The sequence below is a fragment of the Siniperca chuatsi genome, linkage group LG9 (genome assembly GCF_020085105.1).
Source record: "Siniperca chuatsi isolate FFG_IHB_CAS linkage group LG9, ASM2008510v1, whole genome shotgun sequence".
In the NCBI taxonomy this organism is placed as follows: Eukaryota; Metazoa; Chordata; class Actinopteri; order Centrarchiformes; family Sinipercidae; genus Siniperca; species Siniperca chuatsi.
The window spans coordinates 10,506,911-10,524,487 of NC_058050.1; the positions used below are offsets into that span (position 1 = coordinate 10,506,911).

Consider the following 17,577-nt stretch of genomic DNA (forward strand, 5'->3'; position numbering starts at 1 on the left):
CCTGACAGAGGAAACTTCGGCATTTTCCTAGGGTGAACACACTGACGGATGGTCACAGATAGTCCACGAGTTGATGCTGCTTGGTTGATTTTTTGGGGTGTGAGGGAAATATGGCTTTGTGTAGAACTGCGAATATAAACCTGAAAAATAAAAATGCTGTAATAATAATACATGGTTAGGAAATTCTTTGAAAACTCAGGCTCTTCAAGGCAGGTGGATGAACTCTGAAAGTGACTCCAACTTTAAGCCGAGAAACTAAAACAAACACTTGATTAATTAATTAGCCTAATGAATTAAAAATAAAGATAAACCAAAATATTAGCACGTGCAATTGCATCCCAGAGCTGAGCACAGAGCACAAGCAGCATGACACACACACACACACACACACACACAAAAATGCACCCGAGCTCAAACATTACACGCACACTTTCTAACATATTTGTAAAGGGAAATTAAACGGGGTCAATCACACACACACACACAGAGATGGACCAGAGAGAGAGCGAGATCGCGAGATGCACCTGCTGAGGTCTCGTGCAGCTCGCCGTGTGTGAGTGGCTGTTTAATTGACTGATTGATACGGCGGTGTGGAGGTGAGGGCTGGACGTCTTAACAAATAGAGACACTTAAAGGCTAATCCGGGCCAACGCCGACAGCTGTACGCATCAAAGTGCTCCCGTGTAGCCGAGACTTTCACACCCGCACGCCAAAAACCAGGATATTTATTTCCCTCTCCTGTTGTGTGTGTGTATGTGTGTGTGTGTGTGCTTGCACACGATTTCAACTTTCACAACGTTTCCGAAAAGAAGACGCGAGCTAAAAACCAAAATCCAAGCTTCTAAAAAAAAAAGAACCCAAATAGTAGCAAAAAGAGCCTGCGTAAATTACGCACGGTTCAACTTTTTGCAATCCTCAAACTGACAGTGATACAGGCAAACCAATTATTCTAATAATAGCAATATCGTTAAAATAATGAACAATAATATCGCCAGCACAAATATATCATGACATATTTGAAACACACTCACTAGTGCACAACAACCACAACTTTTTTTTTCTCGAGAAAAAAAAAATTGTAATCTCCCAAAAAAAAAAAAAAATAAATAAAAATATTATATGTATTAAAATGTACAACGAAGACAACATACCTCCAGTTTATTATTTTCAGGAAGTGGTGTTAAAGCTCTTGCCGGTTGAAGTGCGACCAGTCTATCCACACGCATTCACTCTGACGGCGCAGCCAGCCAGCGACCGGAGAGGCAGCACTACTATCAACCTGAAGCCGGGGAGGAGAGCAGAGGGAGGGAGGGAGGAGGAGGTGTGCGTCTCTCTCTCTTTCTGTCTCTCTCTCTCCCTGTGTGTGCGTGCGTGTGTGTGTGCGTGTGTAAGTAGTTAATTAGTAAATCCCCATTCGCTGTGCCTCGGGTCGGTTTGTTTTCCCCGGTCGACAAGCCGAGAGGAAAGAGAATTTGAAGTAGGATTCGACCCGTTTCCGCTCCTGTGTCTCATATATGAGGTTTGTGTGTGCGTGTCTGTGAGTGTGTGTGTGAGTGTGTGAGTGTGTGTGAGAGAGAGAGAGAGAGAGAGAGAGAGTGTGTGTGTGTGTGTGTGTGTGTGTGTGTGTGTGTGTGTGTGTAGTGTAATGGTGTGTGTGTTTTCTCTTTCAGGGCTCTCTTTGCTGCCATATGAGGAGCCTCTCCATCCCCTCTGTCTTACTTTCTGGCCACCAAGGAGTCACTGTGTCCATCAACATGTTGACCCCAAAAGTTGTTCATCTTGAATCACACTGCAATTCCCCAAACTAGCAATGAAAATGGTCACTTGAAGGAGTTGCTGTGCCAGTGCAACTGGGATTCATTGTGCGTACAGTGTTTTCTATGACAGAAAATCTCCACCTAAACCCAAAGCTGGATTCAAGTCTGAAACTAGAAGAATCAATGTGATTTCCTATCTTTACGTGGAGTAAAATGATACCTAGCCACAATATTTTCTTTTTCTTGCATGAATATAAAGGAAACCCGAAACACCACTCGCTAAAGGTCGAGCCCTACCTGTCAGTCTGGCTTTAGTAGCCTACTAAGAAGAAATTCGCTGTTGTTGTCAACATTTTCCCTGCCATCCCCTGCAGCAAAATCCACATTAGGATGAAAACACATTATCTTCAACTCAATAGCATCATTTCTATTAACCGTCTGCATAAATTAAACCACACACACAGACACACACCTGTGCGCGCGCACACACACACATACACACACAAACAGAGTAGAGGAGAGCATGCCCTGTCTCCCGTGCCAGTAAATTGACTCTGCCCTTAACAAACTTTAATTATTTAATTGATCCCTAATCAGCAACTTAATAATCAATTAGGTAAACCTATGGAACTTACTTGAGTGCAGAGAGCCAGAGACAGATGACAAGGGAATCAAAAGAGGAGAGGAGGGGAGAGAGGTGAGGAGAGGAGAGGAAGATGAGGTGAAGGGATTGAAGGATGGGAAAAAGGGGACCAAGGCTGGAAGGAAGAACAGGATGCTGTCTCCTCTGCTGGGTGTCTAGCTGAAGTTACTCTGATTTATAATGACTGACAGTAGGAATAAGGTCAAATTCTTGTAATGCTAACATGACATGCTCCCACTGCTGAGGAGGGTAAGGGGTCATATCAGCAGTGACCAGATGTTGGAAGTAAAAAGTAGCTTTGGGAGGCATCATTTTTTGGTATCTCTCGTTTTAGTGCTGAGCAGGTGTAACATGGCAGTAAGAAGTATTTTATAATGGGTTCACTGAAATTAGAGCTGAAATGATTGGTCATTTAATCAATTAGTCAGAAAATCAATTAGCAACAATTTGGTTTTATTTTTCGTTTCACTTCTTAAGCAAAAATGCCAAATATTCACTGGTTCCAGCATCTCAAATGTAAGGATTTGCTGGGTTTTTATCTTCTGTTTGATGTCTTTTTTAAACTGAATGGGTTTTGGGTTTGGGACTGTTTGTTGGACCAAACAAGTAACTTGAAGACGTTACCTTGGGCATTTTCCACTACTTTCTGACATTTTATAGACCAAATGTTTGATCAATAAATCAAGAAAATAATCAGCAGATTAATCAGTAATGAAAATAATCATTAGTTGCAACCCTAGTTGAAAAAAAAGGCAAATTCACCCTTCAGTCCCTTACATGCCTCGTGTGTTTAAATCAGTCCTATTTCAAACTATAAAAACTGGTATACGAACTACTCCTACTATACTATTGGGTGCCAAAATGTTGAATGTATGGAGCAAAGTGCAACATGGTCATGGTCACAGCCACAGCCAGACATACATCACCACACACTCAGATACAACCCATGCACCTCTTTATCGCCCTCTAGTGTTGACTGCTGATCTCAGCCTTCTGTCACTGCTTGTTAACCCCTCCAGCTGACATTTTCTCAACTCCTTGGCCTGATTTTTAGGCTCACACCTGTACAAAGCTACACCCTGAGTGTATTTGTTTGTGTGTATGACTGATTTTTTTTTTTTTGTTTTGTTACTGTATGTCAAGCTTGTGTGTGTGTGTGTGTCGGGAGTATCAGACACTGACACACTCAGCAGATGAAAGCTCTGCCAATACTGCGAGTCCCCTGAGGGTCATGGCAATATTGATGTGACCACTGGTGTGTGTGTGTGTGTGTGTGTGTGTGTGTGCATGCTGCCAGTGCATGTCAGTATTTGTATATGTATGCAGTGTCTGTTACATTTGTGCATGTCACCTCTAAAATCCAAAAGGGCAAAAGCAGAAGCGGACACACTGAAACAAGACAGTAACCTCTAACCACTGATCTCAGACCAGCTCTTTCTAACGTCCTCCGAGGGGTGTTTTTTCCCCCCACCCGCTGATCCCTGCCCAGCAGCTGGAGCGTCTGAGCCTCTGACACCTGGGAGGTATATGTGACAGAGTGGGGAGGCACTGGAAGAGGATGAATAACTGACCTATCACATCCACATTGACTGAGTTAATTAATATAAGTAGAGCAGGGGATTCTTAGCTCACTTTTCACTGTATGGATTTGCTGTCTCCTCACATTTGGTATGTTTTATGTCTATTCAATGCAAATCCAATGTGTTCTGTCCCGCAGCCCGATCATGACAGCTAATTTTGGTATGTGAGCTGTTCTGATAGGGCGGATTTTAATTGTGGCACAACACAGGGCCTCGGTGTGACTGATTGATATGAAATCTCATGTGAATGCATGTCAAATTGCAGCAGAGTGAACTGTTAAAAGGCTCGCATTCTATGCATTATATTTCCGCTTGCGGCCACTATATACTTGTTGTCAGTTTCTTTGCATCTTTTAGATTTGATAAAGCTAAAATATGTTTAAAGAAAATAGAGGAGGTTAGATGAGGTTCTTGTTGGCACAGAAATTAGGAAAGGGAAGCAGTGAGAGAGAGGAGGGACAGGGAGGAAAGACAAGGAAATCCTCATAGACTGTTAGACTCTCTTATACATACAAACACTCTTTCTTCTTCTTTGTGGGTGTAAAAGACAAGAGAGAGGAGCATGGTAGTGTGTGTGTGTGTGTGTGTGTGGGGGGGGGGGGGGTGACACAAGCAGGACAGACAGGAAGACAGGCAGAAGAAGGTGGGAAATGGAGAGAAAAGGAGGGGAAAGAGAGCAAGAAAGAGCTCCACTGCCTAGTCTTAATCTGAGCTGTTCTGATCAATAGCCCATTTCCCATTGTTGCCAGAGCTGTTCGATCGCTACACCACGGAATTAACACACCCACTTTAATCTAGGGGGAGAGGAGCGAGAGGAGGGAGAGGAAGGGGGAAGGGAAAAAGGGAAAATGGGGAAGAAGGGGGTTAAGGGGGTGAGTGGGGAGCAGCTGTGGAGGCATTCTCAAATGAAATCAAATCTAATTGTTATCACTGTAGCCCCTGCACTTATTACTACCACTGTTACAATTATCCACCCACCATATAGCTCTTTTTTCTCACTCTCATACCTCGCGTCATGTGGTGTAAACTGGACGTAAATAATCCAAATTAGTGTTTATTTGTTTCATTTTGCCGGCTGTAGATTGGATTGGGTTGGGTGGGTGGGGGGTGGGGGTTGTTTGGAAGGCTTGGCTCAGGGAATGGGGTTTGTGGTCAGGTATATTGTGCCGGATACAATCTAACATCTGGGTGTCTCAATTCAGCTCAGCTACTGTAAGACTGTTTCAGCAAGGTTTCATGAGATAATGCTATTATGTTACAAGAATGTGGTCATAATCGTAGTGTAACCTTATTAAACGTAGACAGGTTTGTTGGCACCAATAAGAAATTTTTCTCCTGCCATCTTATCTCTAATCATGTGTTTTCATATGTAGCAACCTAAAAACATGACTTGAAAAGTCAGTTCACACAAATTAAAAAACAAACAGATATATATATATATATATTCTCATATATATATTCTCACTTACCTCTAGTGGTAGCAAGTCATGCATATGGTTTTGGTGGCCACAGTTTGAGATATCTGTCTCTGAGATCTGAGACTTCTGCTTTCGCCACAATACAATGGAGGTGAATGGAATTGAATTGTGGTTCTCACAGCAGTTATAAAATTCAACATCAATGTGTCTTTTCAAAAATACTAAAAATAATCCACAGACGTCACTGTGAACATGTGACCAGCTTTCATTCAAACTATTTCATACTAAAGAAATAGCCCCCATGAAAACTGTTCACAGTGAGGTCTGTGGATTATTATCATTATTATTATTATATATTATTTGTTTCTGAAAAGAGGTGTTCCTGTTGATATTTTTAGCCATGCTAGTGGCGTTGCTCTATGTATGGCAATGTTAGTCGGTCGGTCCTCCACTTTGGTGCACACTGAATTATCGCCACAGCTTTTGGATGACAGATATCTCAAAACCCAGGCAAATGAACAAAACTATTTGCATCGCTTTGCCTTTTTTGTTGTTTTTTACATTTGGGTGAATTGACCCTTTAATATTTTGGATTGTGCAGCAAATGTATAAGTTTGTATTAAATTTGTTGTGTTGAAAAAACATGGTCTTCCAAACACTTTGTTTATGGTCACTTGGAAACCGAAACTCATCTTGGGTGCAGTATTGTATGTGTTTTGTCATAAATACATCTACGGCCGGTGTGACCATGGCATGTACAGTGATTACGGGTCGCCACTTTCCATACACGAAACATAAAAGCATCAGCTTAGCCATAATTTCATATCAAGTGCAGGCAATCTTTTTCAAAATCCATTGGTCACACCAGCTACAGTGACCGCCATTATTTCTCTGTAGTCATGAGACATAATGCAACATATATTTCTTTAAGTGAAAAACATGAAATGCCAGTTAAGCTATATGCATATTTTGAACTGCTGTGATTAAACAGACCCAACTGGCAACCAAAGTCACAACAAAGCTTTCAAGCATCCACTCTTCCATTACTAAAGTGAATGCTTTCTCAGTACCAACACTTGAGTTTAGCTGTTGAATATTGTAGTCTACAACTTTGGGTGTTGCCAGTGGAGTCTTTGCTTACTGCCTTCCACTGAGACAGCTTGAGGGGAAAACACAGCACAGAGGCTCTTCCCTACCACCCGAGGCTATACCATATAACTTTTCCTCCAATCCATTCTACTTACTCTAGTCCTTTTGAAGTAATTTCATAACAGAGCAATTTTCTCGTTAGCGTTTGGCTTTAATTGTGGGTAATTAAGCGTGCTCCAGCAGTAGAGAGAGCGCTGTTCGGAGGACTGGGGGGAAATTAGCCATAGTTCAGCTGTGAAATATGGGGTTAAGTGGGAGACGGGGTAGGGAGAGGAGAGAGCCGAGGGGGGTCAGTGACTCCAAAACAGGAGGCATGTTGTCTAAAAGGAAAGCGGCTTTGGGTGTAGCGGAAGATGGGAAGGTAGCCGAAAGAAAGTGGGGAACACAAATAGGTAGTTTTAGCTAGAGACACAATTCAAACAGAAGCTCAAGAGGGCTGAAGGAGGCACCGTGGGGAGTGCAAGAGAATAATGAGGATTTGGACAAGGAAGGAGAGAGAAATGAGTGGACACAAGCTCAAAAAGCTTGAATTTGTGGAAACTTGTGGAAATACAGGTGTATAGGCAAATACAGAAAGGAGAAGCTACATTTTAGCTTTTAGCTAACTCGCATGTCATCATACTGTATTCTGGGTATTTTAGTGCAATAACAAGAGTGCATGTAAATGGAATGATGTTTTACAGGAGGTTTGGCTGAAAACGTGGTACTACAGATAATGTGAAAAACATTCAGCTTAAAGAAAAGATCCGGGTTCTGCATAAGAAAAGATGTGTATCTGAAAGTGTATTATTATTTAACAGTTACAGTATTGCATGTTTCAGCAAATATTACTACAAACCTCTTATTGACAAGTGCATCAGGTCAAAAATTTGGACAAAACTAAGTTTTTGTTCGCGGTGAAGATCTTAGGACCAAAACGTTTTTAATAAATTGAGCACAAGTGGTCGAGAGTGTGCAGGATTTTTGTTTTCTTCACATGTCAGTAAATAAAATTAATTAATTTCACTCATCACCTCCCTTGAAGCAACAGTGTGTGTATCATAGACTGTATATAAAGATGGATGACGCGTCTCCACTTCCTCCCCATAGACTGTAATGAAGCCAAAATATCCCGAATACGGGCGCAGCCATGTTGCACTTTGGGTTGGGTGGGTGGGGGTGGGGGTTGTTTGGAAGGCTTGGCTCAGGAATGGGGTTTGTGGTCAGGTATATTGTGCCGGATACAATCTAACATCTGGGTGTCTCAATTCAGCTCAGCTACTGTAAGACTGTTTCAGCAAGGTTTCATGAGATAATGCTATTATGTTACAAGAATGTGGTCATAATCGTAGTGTAACCTTATTAAACGTAGACAGGTTTGTTGGCACCAATAAGAAATTTTTCTCCTGCCATCTTATCTCTAATCATGTGTTTTCATATGTAGCAACCTAAAAACATGACTTGAAAAGTCAGTTCACACAAATTAAAAACAAACAGAGTATATATATATATATATATATATATATATATATATATATATATATATATATATATATATATTCTCATATATATATTCTCACTTACCTCTAGTGGTAGCAAGTCATGCATATGGTTTTGGTGGCCACAGTTTGAGATATCTGTCTCTGAGATCTGAGACTTCTGCTTTCGCCACAATACAATGGAGGTGAATGGAATTGAATTGTGGTTCTCACAGCAGTTATAAAATTCAACATCAATGTGTCTTTTCAAAAATACTAAAAATAATCCACAGACGTCACTGTGAACATGTGACCAGCTTTCATTCAAACTATTTCATACTAAAGAAATAGCCCCCATGAAAACTGTTCACAGTGAGGTCTGTGGATTATTATCATTATTATTATTATATATTATTTGTTTCTGAAAAGAGGTGTTCCTGTTGATATTTTTAGCCATGCTAGTGGCGTTGCTCTATGTATGGCAATGTTGGTCGGTCGGTCCTCCACTTTGGTGCACACTGAATTATCGCCACAGCTTTTGGATGACAGATATCTCAAAACCCAGGCAAATGAAAACAAAACTATTTGCATCGCTTTGCCTTTTTTGTTGTTTTTTACATTTGGGTGAATTGACCCTTTAATATTTTGGATTGTGCAGCAAATGTATAAGTTTGTATTAAATTTGTTGTGTTGAAAAAACATGGTCTTCCAAACACTTTGTTTATGGTCACTTGGAAACCGAAACTCATCTTGGGTGCAGTATTGTATGTGTTTTGTCATAAATACATCTACGGCCGGTGTGACCATGGCATGTACAGTGATTACGGGTCGCCACTTTCCATACACGAAACATAAAAAGCATCAGCTTAGCCATAATTTCATATCAAGTGCAGGCAATCTTTTCAAAATCCATTGGTCACACCAGCTACAGTGACCGCCATTATTTCTCTGTAGTCATGAGACATAATGCAACATATATTTCTTTAAGTGAAAAACATGAAATGCCAGTTAAGCTATATGCATATTTTGAACTGCTGTGATTAAACAGACCCAACTGGCAACCAAAGTCACAACAAAGCTTTCAAGCATCCACTCTTCCATTACTAAAGTGAATGCTTTCTCAGTACCAACACTTGAGTTTAGCTGTTGAATATTGTAGTCTACAACTTTGGGTGTTGCCAGTGGAGTCTTTGCTTACTGCCTTCCACTGAGACAGCTTGAGGGGAAAACACAGCACAGAGGCTCTTCCCTACCACCCGAGGCTATACCATATAACTTTTCCTCCAATCCATTCTACTTACTCTAGTCCTTTTGAAGTAATTTCATAACAGAGCAATTTTCTCGTTAGCGTTTGGCTTTAATTGTGGGTAATTAAGCGTGCTCCAGCAGTAGAGAGAGCGCTGTTCGGAGGACTGGGGGGAAATTAGCCATAGTTCAGCTGTGAAATATGGGGTTAAGTGGGAGACGGGGTAGGGAGAGGAGAGAGCCGAGGGGGGTCAGTGACTCCAAAACAGGAGGCATGTTGTCTAAAAGGAAAGCGGCTTTGGGTGTAGCGGAAGATGGGAAGGTAGCCGAAAGAAAGTGGGGAACACAAATAGGTAGTTTTAGCTAGAGACACAATTCAAACAGAAGCTCAAGAGGGCTGAAGGAGGCACCGTGGGGAGTGCAAGAGAATAATGAGGATTTGGACAAGGAAGGAGAGAGAAATGAGTGGACACAAGCTCAAAAAGCTTGAATTTGTGGAAACTTGTGGAAATACAGGTGTATAGGCAAATACAGAAAGGAGAAGCTACATTTTAGCTTTTAGCTAACTCGCATGTCATCATACTGTATTCTGGGTATTTTAGTGCAATAACAAGAGTGCATGTAAATGGAATGATGTTTTACAGGAGGTTTGGCTGAAAACGTGGTACTACAGATAATGTGAAAAACATTCAGCTTAAAGAAAAGATCCGGGTTCTGCATAAGAAAAGATGTGTATCTGAAAGTGTATTATTATTTAACAGTTACAGTATTGCATGTTTCAGCAAATATTACTACAAACCTCTTATTGACAAGTGCATCAGGTCAAAAATTTGGACAAAACTAAGTTTTTTGTTCGCGGTGAAGATCTTAGGACCAAAACGTTTTTAATAAATTGAGCACAAGTGGTCGAGAGTGTGCAGGATTTTTTGTTTTCTTCACATGTCAGTAAATAAAATTAATTAATTTCACTCATCACCTCCCTTGAAGCAACAGTGTGTGTATCATAGACTGTATATAAAGATGGATGACGCGTCTCCACTTCCTCCCCATAGACTGTAATGAAGCCAAAATATCCCGAATACGGGCGCAGCCATGTTGCACTTTTGACATCATTTGGAGCCAGAGTCTGCGCAGTAGTGATTGGAGTTGGAGCTGCGGTATTGAGGTCCTGTCCATATACCCGGCCAACTCAATCACGAGCAGAGCTCAGCTGTCAATCATGATGTGAAACCCTCTTTTTATAGCATCAAATAACTAATTAAGACCAAAATTATCAGAAAAACACTGTAATCTGGGTATTTTAGTGCAATAACAAGAGTGCATGTAAATGGAATGACGTTTTACAGGAGGTTTGGCTGAAAACGTGGTACTACAGATAATGTGAAAAACAAACACTTGAACATACATCAGCGTAATAAGACCCACATAAAATGACACAAACCATCTTTGGGAAAGATGTATTTGACATGTACTTAGATTTTTTAGTTTGGCTAATCCGCTAACATGGAGGGGGCGGGGTTTATGACACATACTGCAGCCAGCCACCAGGGGGCGATCGAGATGTTTTGGCTTCACTTTTAGGAAGCTGACATGTTGTCCATCTTTATATACAGTCTTTGGTGTGTATACAAGCAAAACCCTGGGGTGACACTAACTGTCACCAAGTGGATTATGGACTTTACAGTGACTTTAGAGTGACCCTTGATTAAATGCAGCGCCCTGCTGAATAGAGCCCCTGCCCTTCGCATCCATTAATGCTTTTATTTTAACCCTATAATAGCGATAAAAGTCTGTGTGGCCATAAAGCAGATGAGGAATGATTGGAGCCATTGACTGTACTGTCAAATGCTCAGTGGATGGGGACATACTCCGCTGGGCTCTTTATGAGTGCGTCATCCCTCGGTGGAACTATCCCCACTGACTATAATGATCCTGTTAAAGCCTCTATAAATATTGGCTTCCATGCTTAGTGATCGTTTGAATACCTCCGAAATAGAGTACCGTTTGCAAACAAGTGGCTGGGCGTTGTAGGTGGTGAAGCTAATACCTAATCAATGGAGGGATGCTCCCTTGCAGTGGACCCTCACAGAGCCTTGATTCATACAGAGGGTGTAGATAAAATGTGGTTTAGAATAAGCTCAAAACTACCCTATTGATTAACACATTATCGGTGTCAATAGAAAAAAGTTCTTTCAGGAGGAACTGAAAACTGCTGGGGTATTGGCATGGCCATGTAGAAAAAAAAAAACATATCAAGACTGCAGTGGGAACTAAACAACTTCCTGCCAGCTCCAATGAGGAATTCAGACTTAAGAAGTCTCAGGCAGGGTCATCTCCCCATGTTGGGTGCTGGTGTTACAGATAGATGTGAATCCAGGTTCTCTGACCCCAGGAAATCCAAACGTTCCCCAGTCCACAAAAGGAAGATTCTCTCCATGATGAAGGGAGATATTTAGATTTACGAGGTCTTAAGCAGGGCTGCTCTGCTACATTTGAATTACTTAAAGGAGAATAACACTGAAATTCAGTGTTGAACTATGTTATTTGAAAATGTAGATCTATATTAACCAACACAGTCTGTGACACCATGAGATACTCCAATCAATTTGGGTGTATGCCAGGAAGGGTCCTTTACTTTTGGCATTTAATGTAATTTTTTGACTTGCTTGTTTGCAAAAGCAAGCATTTAAGACATAAATTGAAAAAAAGGATGTTTCTCTACATTTAGTCATCTAAAAGAAGGGAAATATTTTAACAGGCTAAGCATCAGACGAATTGTAGATTAGAGATAAGTTTTTAAGAAATGCAATAATTCATGAATGATGTCAAAAAACTGTCACTTAAATCTGAATGGCATTGACACTGGCATTTGACAAAACACAGGTAGACTGTGTTTTACTGACTAAATGAGTATGACTCAAAACTACAATACATCTATTTCCTAAAGTTTTACTGGAAGTGTTAAAATTCACATGTATACTAGCTCATGTCATGCAAGCTTATCTTTGTGTTCAGTCACATTTGTCAGCCTATTCACAAAGACAGTCTTGCACCTGTTTAGTGAAAAATGATGCATATATTTACTTTACTCATATCTTAGTAGTGAAACCACATGATCAGTTCAGATATTGATAAGGCTCTCATTTTAGATTTAGCACTCTCAGTACTTTGCAAAACATTTGTTCTGATTATTTATTTTATTGTATCAAAGCTGTTAACCAAATATGTACTATTTAACAACAGCAGCAGTGACATTTTTCATCTGTAACTGCATGGCTAACACAGACACAGATTCCTCATTACCCCGCACATTTAGAGTAGTATCGTTTCATGCTGCACATTGGATTTTGATCTATAAAAACAGCTGAAAAACAGCTGGAGCCATCTCAGTTTTACAAGTGATGTTTTTGACCTTGTGGGACATGAACTTGAAATCAATGAAAAGGTCATGCTGACAGTATCTGAGGTGGCTTTATGGACACCTTATATGTGAGAAGAGGAACAACAAGCAAGGGAGAGTATGAGAAGCAGTTTTACACTTTTAACAATATTCACAGTGAGCATCAGTGCAGTATTTAATTAATGCTGCCAAGGCAATAACTGAGAAATTTGGTTTCCTTGGTAAAATATAAAAAACATCAACTTAAATTCAAAGAAATTAGCTGGTAGCAATCTTGGGAAAACACCATAATAAACCTGCAAATGTTGAGGTGCTTGATGATGCAAAATATTTAAACAGCAATCTGCTCAAGGATCTTATCCATATGTACTGTGTGTGGTGAAAGAGGCTATGTGACCTTGATCTCTTGCGTACAATCGCTTCTTCTGAAACTGAAATCGTGAAGATAACATAAAGCTTGCAAAGATGTATAAACTCAACCAAATATTGTATGAGTTCACAAAGTCAGTCTCTCATTCTGTATCAAAGCAACAGCTCTAGAGTGTATATATCAGTTGAACATCAAAGATTAGAGTCTCACTTCTCTGCTCTCTGTGTGAAGGAGTTCTTCATAATCATAAAAACTGAGCAGACTACCCCGGGCCACGAGAATATGATGTTGAGATCTTAAACTGAGTGAAATTCCCTTTTATCACAGCATCTGCAAGTTAAATTTAACCATGTTTGTTATGCTTAGCGATATAAAAATTATATATGTGATAGATAGATGTTTGTGCACCATTATGCTCAAACATATGCATTCCTCCAGGTAAAGCAACTGACATATTCCTGTGGTTTAAGAAAATACAGATACCAGTTTAAAGGATATGATATAATTAAGTCAGTGGGAATGTAAAGCTGAGTACAGTAGACTGTAGCTGCATGGTTACGGACACCTTCATGCATACAGTATATAGGATTAATCTACAATAACATAGCATACATAGCCTACAAGTCAACAAACATTTAAATATGGCCTCGCGCCTATGCCGTTTTGACTTGGACAACTTTTTTGGAAGTGAATATCCTCATTTCCCAAGTTCGTGTTCTACTTCTCCGACCGCTCTTATACTTTTCATCTCACATTTGTCCAGCTGCAACCTCTCTCCTTAACGTCTCGGTCCCTGAAGCCGCAGTAGGATATAAATCACAAATGCAAGGCACAAACACGTTTTCACTTTAAGGCAGAAACCTTTTAGGAATTGTTGCCGATCTATTTGGAGGGAGACGTATTGCGTACTGCGCGCTGTTCGACAACTCTCTGGCGCACATCAATCAATTTCTGCGGGAGGTGCGCATGTTTCCCTCTCACCAAAGTGCATTATATTTCTGACTCGTTTCTCAATTATTAATGCCACTTGTCCGTAACAGAATAGGGAAGTAGGATGCTTACCTTCACCGATGCACCTTCATGGACTTGACCAGCAGCTCCCACTTGGGTTGTTGGGAATCCTGTCGACGTGCGCAGAGGACTAACAGTAAACTGGGCAATTTAACAGATCGGACCGCGCATCCTTCCTCCTGCATTAACCTACATTGGTGAAGAGTTACACTGACATGATCTATGACTGGCGATGTGAATGAATACCACCCGTAGGGGGAGAGGGGGGGAATCAAGATGAGTGAGATGGGGAAGCAGCGCGCAGGACTATAGCGAGAGAAAAGTTGTCCTCGGAGCAACAAAAAGTTGACAGGAAAAAAAGGGACTCCACTGCAACCAGCTACTGTCCGAAACTGGTATGATGCAGTTTACAGGAGCAATGTAACCAAAAAAAGGAAAGCAAGGAGAAATAGGCAGGTGTTAGGGGAGAAAGCGCGAAGGGGAGAGATCCGAGCGCAGGGAGTGGATGAGAGGATGAGAGAGCAGAAAGAGGGGGGAGGAAAAAGAGAAGGTGCTGAGCCTGAACCTCCACCTCACATCAGCGCGACTGCATTTAAGTTTCTATCAGCTGTAGACTGTGTTCTGCACGTGTTCCTGTGGAAGTGAGACAGAAAATTGACCTGCACAGTGAAGAAACCGCACAAGGAAAATATATGTAGTCGGGTGGTGGCCAGAAAGCGGATCGATCGGGTTATAATTTTGTCCAAAGTCGAGGGAAAATAAAGTTCATGGAGGAATGAAATTTGAAAACAGATGGCGAATCCCGTCGCACTTAAATAAGATTCGATCTTTGGGAATGGAGTGTAGATAATATTTGGTTGGACGTTTGATGAAAATGACGGATTTTTCATTTTGGACAGGTGGGGGTGGATGGAGTGAGGGGACAGGGGAATAGAAGGGTGGGGGGACATCGTGGAGGTGAAAAAGGGGGGATATGATGTGTCTAGGGACAGAAACTAAACTTGGGAGAGGAGGACGTAGTGTTTTCCCCCCCTTCAGATTTCATCCGAGGATCTCATCCCCATCCAAAGATCTCATCCCCTTTCTCCATTTGCCCCCAGTGCCCCCCCTCACTTTCCTCCACCTCACCCCGCAAAGAGGGGAGGCGGGTGGAAGGAGGAAAAGGAGAGAAAACAAGAATACCAAATAAATGAGAAATTTTCGTACAGGCCCCGCTTCCGTGCGTTCCATGCTAGCAATAACAATTAAATATCGACCGCTTTCCCGGCCGGAGAGAACCTGAGATACCCAGAGACTGCCAAGTACCGAGACCCCCCTCCCCTCCATTTCTCCCCATCTTCCACATATGCACTCACTCACTCTCTCACTCACTCTCCTCCTTTTCGTGTCATCCTCTCCCTATACACCTCTTTTCCTTCTAATCCAAGTCCATCAGGCCAATCTCTTCTAATTTGGTGTATCTCATTTCTCTTGATTCCATCCCACAACCCATTTCAGACCCACTTTTATCATTGCTGATTTGGGGGTGGCCTCTCGGACACACTCCCATTTTCTCTCAGTGCAAGAGGACTTCCTCACACCATGCATGTTAGTTTATCAAAATCAATTATGGGATTGAGATTCACATTGCTTTCCCTTGGATGTTAGAGCACAGGCTCATTGGAGCCACTGGCACACTCTGCTTCAGCTTCACTCTGACAATCTGTGTGTCTATCTACAAAGACACTGATTGACCCAGCATTGTATTATTAAAATATGCTGTGTTTAAAAGGAGCACTAATACAGACTCGAATGTGTTGAAAATTAGCAAAAATGTTGCACAGGAATGTCAAACAGAAAAAAAAGATATCAATGTGACAGACTGTAGGTAAATGGATGAGTTGCTTTAAGATCCAGTGATTCTTTGAGAGCCTCTTACTGGATTGTATTGTTGTCCTTTATGGCACAGTTTTCTTTAATCATGGATGAATTCATGTTTGACATTTTATTTGTGAAACCTGTAAGGCTTGTTGTAGAATACAGTGAGCTTTAATTTGTTGGCTTGTATACAGAGGATAAAAAATGGACCAAAATATAAAAGTGCACAGATAAATTACGCAGAGGCCGGTCAAAACCAACCAAATGAAAGAAATTAACATGACAAATGGCAAGTTGGCAAGTTGTTATATAATGGTGAAAAGATGAGCTCTTGTCAGGTCCACTGACTCTTTGAAAACTTCTTGCCTTTTACTGGACAGTATACAGGTTTCTTTGCATTAGTTAATGGCGGATGAATGAATTCTTGGCATTTTATTTGTGAAACCTTTGAGGATCGTTGTAGGATATGGTGAGCTATAATTTGGCGGGACAAAAGATGGTCTAAAAGATTAAAGTGCACATGCATTAGCAGACTATATTGTTTTTCTGTGCAGTAAGCGAGTACACCTTTTTGGCATTTATTTCGAAACCTGTGTGGCTCCTTGTGCAATATGATGACCTATAATCATATATATCTAGTGCTCTATATCCAACAGGGAACAATGGAGTGTGGGGGTCTCAGACTTTAGACCCAAAGACAAACAGGTAGACTCCATTCCTTTGCAACAACCTCCTTTTGTTGATTGACAGGGCCCCTGGATTTGTGCAACTCGTGACAAGACTGCCAGAGGAATGGCATTATGTTGGACTTATAAGTCCTGAGCACGCCAATGCCAACTTTCCAAACGAATTGCACAACTATCAAAAGTTTCTCCATCATTGTCGTTGTGTCTTCTCTCACTCCTCTTTATATTTTTTTCCGCCTCAGAACTTCTCTCTGCTCGCACCCAAGCCATTCAATTTCTATTTATTTCACCCCCCCCCCACACACACACACACCCTCCACTTCTCGAGCTCTCAACCCCCGCCACCCAACGCCTCCTCTCGGTCTCCCTCATCCTCCTCCTCATCTCTCCTTTTTCACACCTCTCCGCATCTCCTCGCTCGCTATTAAAACCCATTCTTCCCCTGTTGTCGCCCTAATTCTCCTCTCTCCATCCCGCCGTCTTTTCCCTTTTCCTTATACTTCCCTCCACCTCGTTATCTCCCCCGTTTGACTTTAATTAGTTAATGCATTAATTATCTACGCCCCAATACCTGCACCATTAACATACCCTCTCCTCCCCGTGGCTGCCTCTCTGCCTCACCCCGAGGCCTCTGGGCTGGAGATGTTGTATGGACACACGGGTTGGTCGCGCACACGCACAGACACACAAAACTGTTCTCTCCTTTTCCCTCCCTTTTACCCCATGCTTCTTTTTCACTCTATTTCTCACTCTTCCAGTCTTTGCCCCTACCTATTTCCCCCAAGTCATCTCTCTCCCCGTCTATCTTTCTTCTGCCCCCCTATACTCATATACACCCTCTTTTTCTCTCTGTGCCTTGCAGTCGCCTCTGCCGGCTGGTCTCTCTCCCCGGCGACGGAATTATGAAAAATGCGCCCATCGACAGAGCGCCTCAGCTTCGATTAGCCGAGATGGGACATGACAGGCCGCGATCAATACTTATACCGTCCTATAACGTGTCAACT

General features: G+C 41.6%; 1 protein-coding gene across 5 annotated transcripts in view; it reads right to left on the reverse strand.

Moving 5' to 3' along the window:
• Nucleotides 1-17,577, reverse strand: part of erfl1 (Ets2 repressor factor like 1) — a 98,560-nt gene that overhangs the window by 42,038 nt on the left and 38,945 nt on the right. Inside the window, exon 1 of one of the 5 annotated variants that reach the window (XM_044208792.1) lies at nucleotides 14,082-14,901. The exons of 2 other annotated variants lie outside the window; for them this stretch is intronic. The gene's annotated coding sequence lies outside the window, so the exon portion shown is untranslated. Of the gene's footprint in view, nucleotides 1-1,151; nucleotides 1,524-14,081; nucleotides 14,902-17,577 lie in introns of those variants that run through there. 2 more of the 5 variants (XM_044208789.1, XM_044208791.1) reach the window with 2 other exon arrangements.